This window comes from Neovison vison, chromosome 11 (genome assembly GCF_020171115.1).
Source record: "Neovison vison isolate M4711 chromosome 11, ASM_NN_V1, whole genome shotgun sequence".
NCBI classification, from domain to species: domain Eukaryota; kingdom Metazoa; phylum Chordata; class Mammalia; order Carnivora; family Mustelidae; genus Neogale; species Neogale vison.
The window spans coordinates 70,428,482-70,445,834 of NC_058101.1; the positions used below are offsets into that span (position 1 = coordinate 70,428,482).

Below are 17,353 nucleotides of genomic sequence, written 5' to 3' on the forward strand. Positions count from 1 at the left end.
TTTAAGGGACAATAAAGTTCAGAGATATCTAGTGACTTAGACCAAATTACGTAGTTATCAAGAAAAACCAGGACTGGACTTTGTTTCACACACAAACTACACTGTTGCTAATACAACTGAGCAGGTTATAGTCTGTGAGGCTCCATCATGGGGGGAAAAAGCAGATGTCTATTACCATCTTCATGACGAAAAAAAGAAGATTCAAAGGGGCCATAGAGAAATCAATGGTTCTCTCAAAAAAAGTTGCCCTCAACAGCCTAAGAAATGTATGCCATATAACTATTATTTAAAATCAACAAAATAATGCTTATCTGCTTTCCTTTTTCACAGTGTACACCACTTCAAATATTCAGCTTCATAAAAATCCATGTGGTGTCCAGTCAATGGCAGCTTTATTAGATTAAGAATGGGTTTGTTCTTAATTGCTTTATATCTTCCGCAGTTTGCAGCAATCTTTAGCACACTGCTATAGGAATTATAGTACTCCACTCAATTGCTTCTTAAAAGTGTATAAATAAAAAGAAAAACTATGATTGCCCTCAGACTTCGAAAAGACACAGAAATGAGCGTGACTCTTAGTTAACCAACTCTTTAAAGCAGGGGGGAGACGGGGTACAAAGGAGAAACCAAAGCTTGAAATCAAAACAGGGCAGACCAAACCAATATTAGCATAAATCACAGAAATATGGAGAGTTAACAAAACCTAATGTATGTGATTCTTGACCATCTGGATCTCCTGTTTTACAGGACCAGTGTGCACAGAAAGCTTGTGCTAGAACACTCTGAGGCAGTACTTTTTCTAGCATGATGTGGCACCAACATAGTCTGACTATAGAGCACTAAAGCTAGTCTCCATAATGCTCACGGATGACATCCAACCCTCAGATCAATGTGATACGAGGACAAAGGTCTATCATTCAACCAAAACCGAGGCTTGACCTCCAAATCTGTCAGTTACTGTTTTGAGTAATATGATGCAGCAAGTAGAATTATAAGCCCCCCAAACCCACCCTAAATGTGCATCTGATGAAGGATTGCCCCTGGGGTTGTGTTATGCTATATGGGTACAGCTGATCTTAATAGAGAGATTATTGAAGGGGATGGGGAGGAGATGGCTAATCTAACCACACGAGGCTTTAAAAGCAGAGCTTTATCTTCCTGGTGGCAGAAGAGAAAGCCAGGTAGTCTCAAATCGTAAGGAGGACTACACACGCCTTCGAGAGAGCTGCTGTAGGAAGCAATCCCAGTGGCCTCTAGGAGTGGTGCATGACACCTGCCAGCAAAGTAGTAAGGACATTACTCCTACAGCCACAAAGGACTGGGGCACCTGGGTGGCTCAGTAGGTTAAGCCTCAGCCTTCAGTTCAGGTCATGATCTCAGGGTCCTGGAATCGAGCCCCGCATCGGGCTCTCTGCTCAGCGGTAGCCCGCTTCCCTCTCTCTCTCTCTGCTTGCCTGTCTGCCAGCTTGTGATCTCTCTCTCTCTCTGTCAAATAAGTAAATAAAATCTTGGACTGAGTTCTGCCAACAAGCTGAATGAATCTGGCATGGATTCTTTCCAGAGCCTCCAGATAACAGCCCAGCCTGGCAGAAACCTCAATGTCTACCTTGAGACCCTCGGTAGACAATACAGTTGAGTCTGCCTGACTTTTGATCTCTGAAACTGTGCTATAGTTAACAGGAGTTATTTTAAGTCACTAAGTTTGTAAAGATTTGTTACACAGCATAGAAAACTAACATATGAGGGAACTTATTTAACTTTCCGAACTTCTGAAAAATTAAAAGAAAAAAAAAATCACTCATGTTTGTCATGAGAAGGCACACCGTGTGCAGGGTACAGTATTTCACATGCAGAAAGAATTCAAGACGCGATTACCGTACCTTTAAATACTTCATTTTATGATATTTCAGAGATTTCTGACACATTTTGGAAGTCAACCTTTCTGAGGTCCTCTGCAAACCTGTTTGGGTACTACTTCTGCCTTTGTTCCCCTATACATGAACAGGTTTACAGGTTTGTGAGATTAAAATGAAGTTTTATGAGTATTATGCTAAGTGAAATAAGTCAGACAAAGACAATTATCACAGGATCTCACTGACTTGAGGAATTGGAGAAACAAGACAAAGAACCATGGAGGAAGGGAGGGAAGAATGAAATAAGACGAAACCAGAGAGGGAGACAAACCATAAGAAACTCTTAATCTCAGGAAGCAAACTGAGGGTTGCTGGAGGGGAGGGAGGGGAGGGGAGAGAGATGGGGTGGCTGGGTGACAGACACTGGGCAGGATATGTGCTATGGTGAAGGCTGTGAATTGTGTAAGGCTGACGAATCACAGACCCGTATCCCTGAAACAAATAATGCATTATATGTTAATAACAAAATAAAGTTTTATATCACAATAAAATATTCAGATGATTCTACAAAGCCCATGTAAAAACCAGTCTTGTTAACTTGTTATTTTGTATGTTTATTTTATATGTCTTGTTAATTCCTATGTTCATCGATACACATCACACTTCAGTTGACCATAAACTAACCACAACATAAAGGATTTGCATCCTCATCAGTAAACAAAGGTCCCGAGGGCTCTAGGTTGTGGCTCACTGCTACAATAAAAAGCACCTGAAGTATTAACTGAAACCTGCAAATCTAGTATCAACTTCAGTCAAACAGTTTAAATTCTGGCACCCAAACAGAAAGATCAAGTGCTTTGTTAATGTTCAACTTGCTGACTTGTTGAACTGCTCTGAGTAATATGCAGTCACCAAAGTACAAATGTGTGCTGAGAGGGAAAGGCAGGTCATTAATTATGCTGGAATATTTGGAATGCAGTAAGAAACCAGAGTGTTTGCTCTGAGAGAGAGAAACCATATAATAATACTGAAAAGAGACTGAATTCATGAGGCTATTGTCAAGATGACAGGATATTCTATATGTTAGGCAAATATGGGCAGAAGCTAGGGAGAGGTAGCCAATTACAGAATGTGAGTGGAAACACACTGTGGGAAGGAAATAAACACATTACCTCTTATGTGTCATAAGAGGCTGATGTGTTCAAAGAACCGCCATCTAATAATGGGGAGCTCTGAGGACAGTGGGGCCAGGAGGTTATTATCTGTCTGAAGAGGGCAAGGAAGCCGTAGAAAGCTGTAGGAAGCAAAGAAACATCACCAGGATAGGAAATATGGTGAGGAGATAAAGCAAAGTTGAGGTATTTGATTTAGGTACCATCATTCTCAGAGCAATGTGCTAAGGGAATTGCCAAAAATACAAAGGCAGTCAAATATAATCATATCCTGCGTGACATAAAGCTACCATTTAACGAGAGACCATGTGAACAGTCGAGCTGAATGTCTGATCTTTGGCACACAATGAAAAGATGGATCATTGTATGCTTTTTCTTTTTCAATGCCAAACAACTGTGGGTCCTGATCCAGAAAACAGGGCTTCTGTTGAATTTGTAATTGGATGAAAAATGCATAAAGGCAAGAAGGAAATTTTATCAGTCTACCCCCAATTAATCCATTCAACAAATATGGATCACCCACTGCAATGCTCTAAGTGCTGGCTATGAAGCAAAGACACAACGGTGACCAAGGTCAATGTCATACCTGTCCTCCTTGAGCTCACTGTCCAGTGAGGAAGACGAACCCACAGCTATTACATAATAGTGGGAATCACTAGAGGAGAATACTATGAAAACACACAAGAGAGGTGTCTAGCCTGAAAATAGACTTTCTGAAGGAAGAAACACGGAAGCTAGGGCCTCCAGGGCAAGCAGACATTCCTTGAGTGAGAAGGGGATGGGAGAGTGGCACATGGAGGGGACCACATGTCTAACGGCTAGAAGATAAGAAACTGAGTTGTGTTTTCAAGAAAATGAAGACATTCCCTAAAACTAGGACTATACTCAACATACGTACTTGTCTATAAACTGGAGTATCTCTCCTTTGTTATTACTGCTTTTTTTTTTTTTTTTTTTTTTTTTTTAAAGATTTATTTATTTATTTGACAGACAGAGGTCACAAGTAGGCAGAGAGGCAGGCAGAGACAGAGAGAGGGGGAAGCAGGCTCCCTGCTGAGCAGAGAGCCCGATGCGGGGCTCGATCCCAGGACCCTGGGATCATGACCTGAGCCAAAGGCAGCGGCTTTAACCCACTGAGCCACCCAGGCGCCCTGTTATTACTGCTTTTATGTCTGTTTTTAAATTGGGCAGTGCCAAACTAGAAGTGGTTAGGAGCCCTCCCTGATTTTATGTATGAAGTTTGCTCTTATGTATGAAATCTACTGTTCAATCTAGATCCTGCAAATATTTTTCTATGGAAAACCGCTACTCCCAAATGTTTGAAATCCCTTGTTTTTAGCAAAATGGGCAAGACTGTGTTCCCATTTTGTCATACATACCCACAAGATACTGTAGTATATAAATCATACAGTTACTGAGACTACAAAACAACAAAGATATATGCAACAACATATTTTGTTGTGAAGTCACTTAAAAAATAAGGAAACTCTAACCAATTGAAATGACATTGAAACTACAAGATTAAAACAACAAACAAAAAGCTAAAATCACTCCCCATCCCTATTCTATGTTCTTTAAGTTTTGTTTAAACACGGAGAGAAAAAAAAACTGAATTAAAATCTATTTCTCTTTTTGTCATCAAGGAATTAAAGTGACAGCTATTAAGAATGAATAAATTCTAAAAAAATTCTAATAAATTCCATTGCTAAACCACTGACGATAATGTCATGATCAACTAAAAAGACTTTAAAACTCTCAAACTAGGGGCACTTGGGTGGCTCAGTGGGTTAAGCCTCTGCCTTCGGCTCAGGTCATGATCTCAGGGTCCTGGGATCGAGCCCTACATCGGGATCTCTGCTAAGCGTGGAGCCTGCTTCCCCCTCTCTCTCTGCCTGCCTCTCTGCCTACTTGTGATCACTCTCTCTCTCTGTAAAATAAATAAATAAAACTTAAAAAAAAAAAAAACTCTCAAACTAGTAGATTTCCTCAGAGATACAAACAGATTCTTCATTCAACACATTAGTTAGAAGTGGTTACAATTTTTCTTTAATTATAAACCATTACTATGAGCTGTATAGATCGTAAACCCTAACTTATTTCATATTATTATGTACTAGTAATGATCACTGAAGTATAGGGGAAAAAAATACAACCATTAGCCCCTGTATATAGAAAAATACTTACATTTCATCAAATGCAAAATGAAAACCCACAGTATTAGGAAGATGGCGACAACAATCCCGGGCATCCTGCACTCTTATACAACATGCTTCACCACTCCGCCCACCGAGAGGTAAAGTCTCTTTCCCCTCCCACCAATCTGGATTGCTTCTCTCCCTAGAACCTGCTATGACTGAGAAGATGTGGCAGAAACAACCAGCAATCTCCAAGGCTAGGTTCCAGGAGGGTTTGCCACTGCATTTTCTCCATCTTGGAATGTTTCCGCTTCCTTGAAAGCAAAACCAGGGAAACTACTAGTGAAGAAACTACAGGGAGAAAAAAACTCAGACCACAGCCAGTCCCAGGTTCCCAGACATGTGAGTGAGGAAACCTTGGATAAGACGAGACAAAGCCCGTGGAAAAGTTGCCCACCCAGCAGACAGAATCATGAGAAATAATAAAGTGTGGTGGTTTTGAAGCCACTAAATTTTGGGTGTTTTCTTATATAGCAACAGACAACTGAGTTGCTACATATAAACTTTTCAATCACAAGATTTAGAAAATAGGAGTTTGTAAATCCTTGTCAGTATAACCCTCAGACTCTATAACATGAGATCATCTAACCTTCCATAACACTCTAAAGTACTTTTCACAACCTCCTTTTTTCCCAACATAACCTATGTATGGAGCTAGCTACCATTACTATCCAGATTTAAAGAGGAGGAAACAAAGTCTGATTAGTTTATCCAATTAGTTAGTGTGTCCACAAAACTGAGTCTCCCTTTTAGTCTGTGACTTTCTTCAGGTCAGGCTTACCTAAGGCATCTTTGTATCTCAAGCATATGCATGGCGACTGCAATAAAGAAGGGTATATTTTTAAAGCTGGATGGATGAATGTGTGGACAGATAGATGGATGAATGGATAAATGAATCCATTGGTGCCTCCTCAGTAATTTTAAATATTCAAGAAAAATGATATACATCATTTTGGTGGGTAGCTCCCCCACCACCTGCAAACACACCCCCAGCCCCTCCAAGTTTTTTCTTTTCCATGCTCATTGTTTTGGCTATTTTTCACTTGAGTTAGTACCTAGATATTTTATATTCTTGGCTGTCTTCTCCTAAGTCAAATTCTACTTATCAATGCTTCTCTTAAAGCTGAGAACTTGAAACTGAACATAATACTGAGTTCATCTAAAACTACTCTATGTAATCTGAACTCTGCATCCATAAGAAAGGAATAGTCTCTGTGGATTTCAAAAGTTTATCAGAAATAAAGCATCACCTTAACTAAAACAACATAATTTCTAGGTTTTAACGAAAAAGATTCAATCTCTCTAGAAATTTGTTGTAAAATACAAAATGCCTTGGCTAAATTTACAATCAATAAAAGTCAGCTAGGAAAATGTACTTACTCTCTAGTAATCTACTTGAATTGAGGGAATAAATGGACTCATTAATTTTGGCTAGCTTAAGAGCCTTCTTTAAATTGTACCATTGATTCTGGTTAATTTGGATAGAATTAAAGAACTCAAATTGTTTTATTAATTCTTTCTATACGCATTTACTTTGGTCAGTCTTAAAAGAATACAACTCCCTCCAACCCCACATTTAAAATACAAATAATCTCAAAGCTTTAAAGTGAAGGGCAGCTGGTTATGATTAAGGGACAGGCAGGGCTAGGCAAGGAGAGACAGGCATGGGGCCATAGGATCAGGCTCACAAAATTCAAAACGTAGGAGATGAAAGAAAACCCGAGATAAGGGAACAAACCAGACCATCCAGTCCTAGATGTCAGAGGTGGGGTCTTATGTAACAGCTACTTGTGACCAACCAAGAATTACTGGACTCTGAAAAGGATGCCACTGAAGGGGCTATCACTACTCCTTACTCAACGGTGCAATCAATAGACATGTTAAACAGATTTAAGATCCCTGGTTAGTTTTCTATAAAAGAGATCCCTAAACGCCTTCAGCGGCAACCTGTAGGGGCCCCTCTCACTCCGGAGAGATTTTCTCCTGTATCCTTGCTTAATAAACTTCTATTACTTTACTCACTCTCCTTTGTCTGAGACATTCATTCCTAGACCCCATGAGACAAGAACTTCTCTCTCCCACATCAGCTACAATTCTTATGTCTGGTTTCATTCTATCATTTATCAGGATTACAGCATCATAGATCGAAAGTAACACTTTTCGTCTCTGTGACACCCGTGACCCCCAGCAAGTCAAACATAATTTTGCGTTAATTTCTGTGGAACTATGAAATCATGAATTCCCTGAAATGGCTATATTACGTTCTCATGAGTTTTTTAGAAAAGTATCTATATTAATTTTATTGAACTTACTTTGGTATCTAATTGAAAGAGAAGTTCTTACAAAGTAACTTTACAGGACTCACAAGAAGAAAAATACAATTTTATAAAATCTAGTTCTAGACAAAAATTCTTTTGCTTTAAATATTTATATCATTTTATCTTCACAACACTATTCAATTTTAGTTAGAATACTGTAATACAGGCATCCATGCTCACTAATGACTTCTCAAAATATATCGTTGCTGAAGATGAAGAAATCTAAATCTAGGGGCACCTGGGTGGCTCAGTGCTTTAAGCTCTGCCTTCGGCTCAGGTCATGATCTCAGGGTCCTGGGATTCAAGCCCTGCATCAGGCTCTCTACTCAGCGAGGGGCCTGCTCCGCCCACCCCCGCCTGCCTCTCTGCGTGTTTGTGATCTCCTTCTATGTCAAATAAATAAATAAAATCTTAAAAAAAAAAAAAAAAGAAATCTGACTCTAGATCTCTAACCCACAACAACTCTGCCAAGGTTCTGTTCTTCTGCACTAAATTACAGCAGGGGTTGGCAAGCTAGGTCTTTAGATGATAAATCAGGTTGCAGCTTGTTTTTGTTCTACATTTTTTACCTTTTAAAAAAAAATTAGAAGAAGAGTTTAAAACATTTAATAAGAAGATTCTGAAAACAGAATCCATATTTGGTGCACAAAGACTAAAATATTTATCATCTTGCCCTTAACACAAACTATTTGTCAATTCCTGACCAACAGATGTTTCTACCTGAATAGCCTATCGCTATCTCAAACTTGACCTTAAATCAAAATTTTTCTGTCCAGGCCTACAAAAACTCTTATAGATTACAGCAGAGAAAGAAGTACCTCCCAACATACACCACCCCCTACCCTTCAAAAAAAATCCTCCCTAGACAGACAGTACTCTCTTCTGACAACTCTCCATTTCTCTCCTACTCAACACTGGCTGGAGTCCCTCCATAACCCCAGCCAGTCGTCTCTATGTCTTCCTGGATCCCTGCTGCTATTTGCGACATCTTAATCTGGGCTTGTGTCTCCTTAAGGCTGAACTGTCTTAGTTTCGATCTTTTCTCTCACTTTTTGACTCTACTCTTTGTATTCCTTATGGGTTCATTCATAACAACATTACCATCACCCAAATTTTATTAAGTCTTCCTACTGCTTACTACTATATGTCTAAATACTACAGTACTTTCAATACATACATACATACATCCTATGACACTTTCAAAGTCCTACTCACTCACGTACCTTTATTTCCAAATTTTCCATTTAGTTGCCAATAGCAAGTTTCTTATTTCCCTCCAGTGAGGTTGATCAATTTACCACATTCCACTTATGTTCCATGCCTTCAAATATCTAAAAGAAGGATATTTTTTTACTATGACTAATAATATCAAAAGAATAATTGCTAACAAATAATCAAGTACTACTTATCAGTTACTGTTCTAAGCTATGCATATATTTTTAACTAACTTTTTTATTACGGCAACTTTATAAGGAAGATAATGATATTATCATAGCACAAAGGTGAGAAATCTGAGGAACAGAGAAATTATACAATTTGCCCAAAATTACACAGTGAAAGCAGGTGGCAGCATCAGAGCAGGAAACCAGGCAGCCTGGCTTGCATCCATATTTTTACCACTATACTATGCTCTTCTCAACTAAAGCAATGTTCATTCCTGTTTGGAAGATCCCTACCATCTGGCTTTACCAGAGGCTCCTACCTTGAAAATGTGACTTGGTCTAGAGAGAGCTTCTTCACAGTACAGAGTAAAGACACAATCTATATATAAACACCAGACAACAGGTTACCGCCAGGATCAAAAGGATGGGATGCAAGTCGATGTCTCAATGAGGACGTAAGAAGCCTAAGAGAAACAGAGGTTGAAGAAGACATGTGTACAGTAAATTCCCTCTTTGGGGGTTGGTATATTTGGGAAAGGGAGTGGAGAGTACACTTAGGAGAAGGCTTGGTCCTGCCTCTCAGCTTTGAAATCCCTAATGGATACCAACGTGTTGGGTAGCCCCATTCTAGAGGCAGTAAAATGTGATAGAAGAACCAAGACAAGGATCAGCTAGGCAGAGAAAAAGACTGAGAACACAACCAAGCCTCCTCTCTGGAAGCAAGTCAGAAGTTTCTACCTAAACCCACAAAAGAACATAGAAGGTGACTGAGAAGGAGCCAGCAGCGTGCACAGGAGAGGCAGTGGGGAGATGGCATAAAGCAAGCTGACCCCAGTAGAACAGAGATGGCTTTAAAAGCATGACCCAGTAAGGTAGACTGAGGCTCAGAGCATCTGCAGCCTCTATCATTCCAAAGGACTTCCATTTCAAAGAAAATCTCTCTCAGCAGACATATGCACATATGCTTGCCGAGAGTATTATCTCTATCATGAAAGTAATCATACAACAGATTTTTAAAAAATTACAAAGTGGTTTAACCACAATTATAAAGTACATATCGAGAAAAAATAATCACAGATCATGGATACTTTTGTAATGCACAAATCCATCTCTACAACGTGAGCTTTACTAATAACAGTGATGGTAGACAAAGCCTAATGTCCCATAAAGAAATGTTAACCTCAGGTGCCTGGGTGGCTCAGTGGGTTAAGCCTCTGCCTTCAGCTCAGGTCATGATCTTAGTGTCCTGGGATCGAGTCCCTGCCAAGCAGAGAGCCTGCTTCCTCCTCCTTTCTCTCTCTGCCTGCCTCTCTGCCTACTTGTGATCTCTGTCAAATAAATAAATAAAATCTTAAAAAAAAAAAGAAGTGTTAACCTCGGGTTAGCTTTTTCCTTCAAATATTTAAATAACTGATTACCTCAGAAAATTAAAATTTAGATAGAGAATTAAGTAAGCTTACATAGGCAGATGATGAAAGTGAGGCCCATGCTTATGCACATACATGACTAATCCTCGGTATATATATGTGTGTATGGCTAACCCTCAGAGGGCTTTGACAACCTTCTGAATATTATGTGCATTACAATACCCAGACAAAAATAAGCACCTTTCCCAATATCACCCACTATAAGAGAACTAGAAGGAAAAAACACTGAAAAATTAGTATTTGATTCAACTCCACCTTTCCTCCTGATAACTGAATAAACAGAGCCCTGAAAAGTAGAAGACGAACTTGTTTCTTAATCCTGCTGACTGGACAAAGCAAGTACACATTTTTGTTAAGGTGAATGGCATACTGAGAGTGGGAAAAAAAGGTAAGAATTATACCACAGATGCTCAAACATGGGGTGGGCAGATGTGAGCTCTCACTAAGGTGGGCCATGCAATCGAAGATTCCAGTCAGACTTGCTTTGCTCAAATTCTTTCATCTTAAGTTATCCCATAGAAAAATCATACCATCATCTCAACAGATGGCAATAATAGTCATCGCTTACTGAATGCCAGCTCTATTCCAAGGGCAATGCCAAACACATCACAGGCTTTAGCTCATGTGCCATTTATAGAATGCCTATGAGGTAGGTATGATTGCTATCTGCACTTATATAAATGAGGAAACTGAGAGCAGAGCCTAAGCAGCCACCCAGAGGCTGTGATGCAATGCGGCCAAGTTGTAGAGCCGTGTTTCAAATTCTAGTCAGCCCAATCTCTTAAACACCGCACCAGTCCTGAGCTAAAAATACCTCTGGCAAAATTCACTACACATTTTCTTAGAATAATAAATTCTTAATAACAGGAATATAATAGTAATTTCCTATTACAAGCAAATCTTCCTGAAACTAATTCCAGCTTCAAACCTACTAGCAAATCACTCCAAGTATCCCCATCGTATTGAAGAATAAGAATGGATGCTCTCAGGACCATACGAAAAAGGAGAATTTCAGACCAATATCACTGATGAATATGGATGCTAAGATTCTCAACAAGATCCTAGCCAACAGGATCCAACAACACATTAAAAAGATTATCCACCATGATCAGGTGGGATTCATCCCTGGGCTACAAGGATGGTTCAACATTCGTAAATCAATCAATGTGATACAACAAATTAATATGAGAAGAGAGAAGAACCACATGGTCCTCTCAATTGATGCAGAAAAAGCATTTGACAAAATCCAACATCCGTTCCTGATTAAAACGCTTCAAAGTATAGGGATAGAGGGAACATTCCTGAACCTCATCAAATCTATCTATGAAAGACCCACAGCAAATATCATCCTCAATGGGAAAAAGCTTGCAGCCTTCCCGTTGAGATCAGGAACAAGACAAGGATGCCCACTTTCACCACTCTTATTCAACATAGTATTAGAAGTCCTAGCAACAGCAATCAGACAACAGAGAGAAATAAAAGGTATCCAAATTGGTAATGAAGAAGTCAAACTCTCTCTCTTCGCAGATGACATGATTCTTTATATGGAAAACCCAAAAGACTCCACCCCCAAACTACTAGAACTCATACAGCAATTCAGCAGCGTGGCAGGATACAAAGTCAATGTGCAGAAATCAGTGGCTTTCTTATACACTAACAATGAAAATGCAGAAAGGGAAATTAGAGAATCGATTCCATTTACTATAGCACCAAGAACCATAAGATACCTGGGAATAAACCTAACTAAAGAGGTAAAGGATCTATACTTGAGGAACTATAGAACACTCATGAAAGAAATTGAAGAAGACACAAAAAGATGGAAGACCATTCCATGCTCTTGGATCGGAAGAATAAACATTGTTAAAATGTCTATACTGCCTAGAGCAATCTATACTTTTAATGCCATTCCGATCAAAATTCCACCGGCATTCTTCAAAGAGCTGGAGCAAATAATCCTAAAATTTGTATGGAATCAGAAGAGACCCCGAATCGCTAAGGAAATGTTGAAAAACAAAAATAAAGCTGGCGGCATCACCTTACCTGATTTCAAGCTTTATTATAAAGCTGTGATCACCAAGACAGCATGGTACTGGCATAAAAACAGACACATAGACCAGTGGAACAGAGTAGAGAGCCCAGATATGGACCCTCAACTCTATGGTCAATTAATCTTCGACAAAACAGGAAAAAATATACAGTGGAAAAAAGAGAGTCTCTTCAATAAATTTTGCTGGGAAAACTGGACAGCTATATGTAGAAGAATGAAACTCGACCATTCTCTTACACCGTACACAAAGATCAACTCAAAATGGATAAAAGACCTCAACGTGAGACAGGAATCTATCAGAATCTTAGAGGAGAACATAGGCAGTAATCTCTTCGATATCAGCCACAGCAACTTCTTTCAAGATACGTCTCCAAAGGCAAAGGAAACAAAAGCGAAAATAAACTTCTGGGACTTCATCAAAATCAAAAGCTTCTGCACAGCAAAGGAAACAGTAAAAAAAACAAAGAGGCAACCCACGGAATGGGAGAAGATATTTGCAAATGACAGTACAGACAAAGGGTTGATATCCAGGATCTATAATGAACTCCTCAAACTCAACCCACACGAAACAGACAAACACATCAAAAAATGGGCAGAAGATATGAACAGACACTTCTCCAATCAAGAAATACAAATGGCTATCAGACACATGAAAAAATGCTCATCATCATTATCCCTCAGGGAGATTCAAATTAAAACCACATTGAGATATCACCTTACACCAGTTAGAATGGCCAAAATTAACAAAACAGGAAACAACATGTGTTGGAGAGGATGTGGAGAAAGGGGAACCCTCTTACATTGTTGGTGGGAATGCAAGTTGGTGCAGCCTCTTTGGAGAACAGTGTGGAGATTCCTCAAGAAATTAAAAATAGAGCTTCCCTACGACCCTGCAATTGCACTCCTGGGTATTTACCCCAAAGATACAGATGTCGTGAAAAGAAGGGCCATCTGTACCCCAATGTTTATAGCAGCAATGGCCACAGTCGCCAAACTATGGAAAGAACCAAGATGCCCTTCAACGGATGAATGGATAAGGAAGATGTGGTCCATATACACTATGGAGTATTATGCCTCCATCAGAAAGGACGAATATCCAACTTTTGTAGCAACATGGACGGGACTGGAAGAGATTATGTTGAGTGAAATCAGTCAAGCAGAGAGAGTCAATTATCATATGGTTTCACTCATTTGTGGAGCATAACCAATAGCATGGAGGACAAGGGGCGTTAGAGAGTAGTAGGGAATTTGGGTAAATTGGAAGGGGAGGTGAACCATGAGAGACTCTGGACTCTGAAAAACAGTCTGAGGGGTTTGATGTGGCGGGGGGGGGTGGGAGGTTGGGGTACCAGGTGGTGGGTAGTATAGAGGGCACAGCTTGCATGGAGCACTGGGTGTGGTGAAAAAATAATGAATACTGTTTTTCTGAAAATAAATAAATTCGGAGGAAAAAAAAAAAAAAAAAAAAAAAAAAGAATGGATGCTCTCGCGGTTATTCTTTGGTATCTGGAAGAAATTCCCAGAATTTCTTTTCTTTTTTTATCTTTTTTGGGTTTTTATTAGTAATTTGAGAGAGAAAGAGAGAGAGAGCACAGAGGCAGAGAGAAGCAGACTCCTCTACTGAGCAAGGAGACTGATATGGGCAGGACTCGATCCCAGGACCCTGAGATCATAACCTGATCCAAAGGCAGATGTTTAACCAACTGAGCCACCCAGGTGCCCCTGAAATTTGATTAATAAAAACAATATGTAAAAATATACAATTATAGCTATTCAAAAACATAAAACCATTACTTGTAGCTATTACAATTATTTATTTTGATTCTACAATTATTTAACTAACAAAGTAAGCAAATTACCTGAGATATCATATGAACTAAAATAGCAAGTTCTATGAGAAAGTTTGTAACAAAATGAATGAAAAATAAAAATTAAATAACCACTTATTTCCATGTTCATCATCTGTATCTTAGTAATATATAGAGAAAATTACCTAATTCACGTTACTGACAAAATTATACAATACTTCGGAATGAACATGATTAGGAAATATATTAGAACAATATAAAAAAATCAGTAAAACTAGACTGAAAAGCAAAAAAGACAATCAAATACTTTGAGAAGCATATTTAATTCCTGAATGGTAAAACTGTATATTACAGAGGTATAATTTTCTTTCCAAGTTATTTCATAAGAAATGAAATTGGAAGTGAAATTGACATAAAAATTGAAACAGGAAGTGAGATTGACTCTATGATTTTTAAGTTCATGTGGAAGAGTCCACTGGGGAAAATAATTTTGAAATTAAAAGGCAATTAAAAAAAAACAACTAGTCCTAGTAGATTTCAAAATTTACCACAAAATGAAAATAAGTGACCGCTGTACTGACAGATATCTCTATGAAAGAATCTTGGAACAGCAGGTAAGAAAAATGGTTACTACTTAACAAAGATTCTATGAAGTTACTGGCTAGGTGTTGAGAAAAATTATATTCTCCATATTCTCCTCTCACTTCATATGACAAATTCCAGCTTTAAAAAAAAAGACAGCTAGAAAAAATACATTAAGTAAGCACCTGATTTCTGGATAGGCTTAAGGCAATTAAAAAAAATTCAACAAAATAAGATTGATAGATTTGACAAAATAAAAATGATTAAGTTCAATATGTTAATGAATAATGAATAAAATAATGGGTTAAACAGACTAAAATGTCTAAATAAAAATTTTAAATGTACTGGTGACTTACATATTAAAGGATTATAAAATTTGGTAAGAAAAAATATCTCCAAATATGAGAAACTTGAACAGATAGGTACAAAGAGTAAAAATGCAGACAGTTTTAAGGAATTCAGTGTCCACAGTTACCAAGAATGCAAGATAGAATGAAATAAAATTTCTCACTTAACAAATTCACAAAAAATTACATTTTATTGTATTTTTTCTCTAAAGGTAATATAGTCACAATGTTGAGAAACAAAACAATATGGAAAGATAATTCATTTAGAAATCACGCCCTCATTCTCTTCCCTTTCCACCCCGTATTCTTTCCATCCTCTTCTCTTTAATTAAACCACCATTTTTATTAGCTCCTGTGAATCCTTGACAGTTTCCTGATGAAATGCAAGCAAACTGAGAAATATATATTTATATTCCCACATTCCATAAATCAAAAAAAGACTACCCTTTTGCATGAGGTTGAATTTTTATGAATTCAAAGACTGCATTTCTTGTTACGCAAACTGCCTATTGATGATCTTTGCCGGTTCTTCTACTGCTTTTTATTTCTCCCCAAACCCACGATTTCTAAAATACATTGGAAAACTCTTGGCGGGGTGCCTGGGTGGCTGAGATGGCTAAGAGTTTGCCTTCGGCTCAGGTCATGATCCCAGAGCCCTAAGTCCCAGCTCAGCTGGGCGTCTGCTTCTCCCTGCGCCATTCCTGCCGCTTGGGCTCTCTCGTGCTCTCTCTCTCAAATGAATAAATAAAATCTTAAAAAAAAAGAAAAAGAAAGCTTGGTGATTTCAGAGGTAAATACTTTTGCCAAGTTTACCATTCGTCTTCAGGATTTCTCTAGAGTAGCTGCTTTTTTGTTTTGTTGCCAAACCAAAGGATTTAATGAGTCAGATTTGTCTTTTTTTTTTCCCCATGCTCTCTTTTAGATGTTAGAATGGAATCATAGTTAGAAATCTTCTCAGTTACATTCTTTGGGGTTTTCTAAGTATTAAAGTCCTCTACAGCAACAGTTTCCCTTGTCTGGTGCTGTTGACTAACAGCTCTGGTAAAGCATCCGCAGTAGGCATGAGAGCTGTGTCCCCTTATCTGGTTTGTCTCTTGGCAGAGATAGAAGCGCCTCTAGCATTTTGCCATTAATTATTATACTGTTTTTGGCGTGTGTATGTATGTGTGATTGCATAAATTGTTAGGGTTACAAAATGTTTAACTCTTACTTTACTGAGTTGTCTCTTTAAAAAAAAAATATCTAGAATGGCTGTTGAATTTTGTCAGATGAACACTCAGCATCTATAGAAATTAACATAATTTTCCCCTTACATCAATTATTATGATGAATTCTTTTTAGTAGAGTTCATAATTTTTCATTCCTGGAATGAACTCTACTTTATCATGATATCTTGAATGAGTTACTGGATTCTTTCTCCTGATAATTTTCTGAGTTTTGCACTGATGTTTATAAATGAAATCATGGGTAGTTTTCTTCTTGTGAAATTTTGACCAAGCTTAGGTGGTCAACGATATTATGACCTCATGAAAATAATTTAAAGTTTGTATTACTCTAAAAGAGGTTAAAGCACACTGAAACGATCTCTTCTTAAAAAAAATCACCAGATAAGGGGCGCCTGGGTGGCTCAGTCGTTGTGACTGCCATTCTCTCCGGTCATGATCCCAGGGTCCGGGGACTGAATCCCCCAACAGACTCCCAGCTCAGCAGGAAGCCTGCTTCTCCCTCTCCCACTCTCCCTGCTTGTGTTCCCCCTCTCTCTCTGTGTCAAATAAAAAAAAATCTTTAAAAAAAAATCACCAGATAGAATGTAATACACAAATGATGTAGATAACAACGAATATCCAGAGTATCTACTTTAAAAAGACGCATGTTTTAATATTTAAGGTAACGCAGAAGAGTAAAATATTAACTAACAAATTAGTAGAGGAAAAGGGAATAGTAAAAAGTTGATTAACCTACACAAAAGCAAGAAAGGAAGAAAAAGCTGCATAAAGAGATGGATGGGAGATATAAACACAATTATATCAGTACTTATATTAAATGAAAATGGACTAAGATTGTCAGGTGGAATTAAAAACAAAAATGTAAAACGGAGCCAAGAGACATGCCTGTACCATACCGGCAAAGACAGGCCGAAGGTAAATGGAAGGGAAACTATATATCATGCGAACATTAAATGAAATAATCTGGGATAACTGTATAATATTGGCAAAAGCAGA

The 17,353-nt window shown here is 38.3% G+C and overlaps 1 protein-coding gene across 3 annotated transcripts in view; it reads right to left on the reverse strand.

The window, feature by feature from the left end:
• The window catches only part of IL15 (interleukin 15), an 82,945-nt gene that overhangs the window by 35,447 nt on the left and 30,145 nt on the right, over positions 1-17,353 (reverse strand). The window contains exon 1 of one of the 3 annotated variants that reach the window (XM_044268019.1): positions 8,762-8,837. The exons of the other annotated variants lie outside the window; for them this stretch is intronic. The gene's annotated coding sequence lies outside the window, so the exon portion shown is untranslated. Of the gene's footprint in view, positions 1-8,761; positions 8,838-17,353 lie in introns of those variants that run through there. 3 annotated transcript variants of the gene reach the window in all.